General features: G+C 37.7%; 1 protein-coding gene across 6 annotated transcripts in view; it reads left to right on the top strand.

The window, feature by feature from the left end:
• Window positions 1-2,500, top strand: part of LOC144960460 (uncharacterized) — a 20,767-nt gene that overhangs the window by 14,081 nt on the left and 4,186 nt on the right. The window lies entirely within an intron of this gene.

Raw genomic sequence — 2,500 nt, 5'->3', positions numbered from 1 at the left:
TCTAAACTATCGTAACAATGGCAGACGCCCTTATGAAATACTTCTTCAACGAGCATAAAGGTGTACCCGGAGGAGAAAAAAAACATCTTAAAGTCTGATCAGGTTTTGACTTTTATACATCCTGATTACATGGCATGTGCACACGTTATAGCCAGCATGAAGAATAAAAAGTACCGATTTTCTTTGTTTAGAACCAAGCTGCTCGTTGCTGGGCGGACGTGACATCAGACTATGGAATCCTATTAACATTAAATTAGCTTTAACTCTCCCCTTACCTGACATTTTCCGGATTTTCCGCCAAATCTTCACACTCAACCTAGATATACAAAAATAGAAGTAATTTCACTCAAACACAAAAGCTGTTAGTGAGTTCTTGCTATACATATTTTTGAACACAGTGCTGGTATACTTTAACTATTATAGCAAACAATTTTGTTCGAATATTAGTATGATTTATAAAAGAAATTAGAATGGCAAAAAATGTTGGTTGCATCGTAACAAATTTAACGATTTTCCTATGGGTGGTAAGGAGGGGTTTACTCTTTAACTTTTTATATATAGCGCAAACGAAGACTTTCTGGAAGAAATAGAAGCTCGGGCAGGCCCACAAGAACCTCTTCTAGTGACTGTGAAGGGCAGAAAACTGTCCTGGTTTGGACATCATTCTCGACACGATAGCCTGAGCAGGACAGTCCTACAGGGCACAGTCGAAGGCCAGCACAGAAGAGGGCGCCAAAGGAAGATGTGGCTGGACAATATAAAAGAATAGGCAGAGATGTCGGTTCCGGAGCTGCTACATAGGGCTAGCAACAGACAGGCATGGAGGAAAACTGTAACTTCTGCTTCACGCAAGTCCTCCTGACGGCAATTCGGTCATGGGATTGAGTGAGTGAGTGAGTGATATAGCGCCATATCCAGTAAACTTGCTCAAATTATGCACAGCGCTTTTTACAAGAGGTCCCTGCCCTATGCCAACAGCAACACTTAACCTTCTCCTTACCACCTGCATCAGAATCGTCACATTTGTTACCACACAATATACAATTTTTCTTATTCCGATTTATTTTGTACATCACAAACTTTGAAGAATGGTCTTTGTTTAATTTGTAAGAACATAAAGTTATTTTGTAGACAGCTTGTTTGAGTTTTAGAATATATTTTTCTTTTTGGTAAGCTTGTCATTTTGGGGAAAATACTTAAAATGATCGGTTAGGAAACAGTTAACTCGAAGGCGGTTACTATGCGCCCGTTAGGCGATGTTATAAATTTTAATGTAGACCATCACCCATAGTGTATGTATTGGCAGGTCTGATAACCCAGTTCCTTATGGGCTCATTGCTGTAATAAAAATCTCAACAACAAAAAATGACCCAAAATATTGTCCATTACAATAATGATAATCTTGGCCCATACGAGGGTTCGGATGTCAGATCTGCGTTTATGTATACGTCACCTTCATCCATATGTGACCCACCGTATCGAAGCGGTATTATGTCGGGATCCACTCGGTAAGGGAATTTGAATTCAAAGCCACAAATATCCAACGTGGGTTTAATTTCTCTACTTTATGCTGGAGTATAAAGACTATTTCTTGCATTGCAAAATCTTCTAAGCTCCAATTTCTCATCAATCTATCTCTAAATTCACTTTTTGGGGTCTGAATCATCCCGACATAATACCGTTTTGAGACGGAGGGTCACATATAGATTATGACGTGGGCCATTTTTTGTGGGAATAATTTGTATCTCTCCGGTACGAATAGAATTTCTATGTGTTTTGTTTTGTTTTGGCTTTTGTTTTTTTTATTTATTTTTTTTTTTTTTGTTGTTTTTGTTTCGTGTTTTTTTTGTGGTGGTTGTTTGTTGTTTTTTTTTTAATTTCGAAAGAGTTAGGAATGAAACTATATTCAATAATTGTTCTTTTAAAACCCAAATGTCTTGAATTCTCTCCCTACCGTCATTTTTAGAATTTGACCTAAAACTTCACACCTACCAACAACAAAAAAAGACTATTTTTCCCACTCACCATATTAATAAACTTTTTTTAAAAAAAAACGTTTGTGATGTATCAAGTAAATGATGCTGCTCGAAGCTGGAAGAAAGAAATAATAATGTGAGATTGAATTGAATGAGCCACTACCACATCATCTCATTCATCTGTGGTGTTTCATTCATCTTGTTTTGTAGATAAAGGGGAAACCCGAAACGTTCATTTGACCTGTTTTTTTAAAAATTAAATTGAAGCTTACATTCAATTTCGCCTTATTATTTATTGGTGATGTATAAAAGAAGTCAAGATGAGAAAACTGTTGGTTGCATAGAAATGAATGATGCGATTCTTCTACGGTTGATAGGGATAGGGTCACATGTCTACATCTGGGGCTGTGTGGTCTAGTGGTATGACACTCGCCTTCGGATCGGAAGGTCCTGGGTTCGAGCCTCCCACGGCGCATAGTTGAGTCCTTGGAAAATACTCTTTACTCACATTCTCTCACCGTACT

This window comes from Berghia stephanieae, chromosome 15 (assembly GCF_034508935.2).
Source record: "Berghia stephanieae isolate SIO BIC M18660-M18661 chromosome 15, UCSD_Bste_1.3, whole genome shotgun sequence".
Taxonomy (NCBI): Eukaryota; Metazoa; Mollusca; class Gastropoda; order Nudibranchia; family Aeolidiidae; genus Berghia; species Berghia stephanieae.
This window is presented reverse-complemented; position numbering and strand designations above follow the sequence as displayed.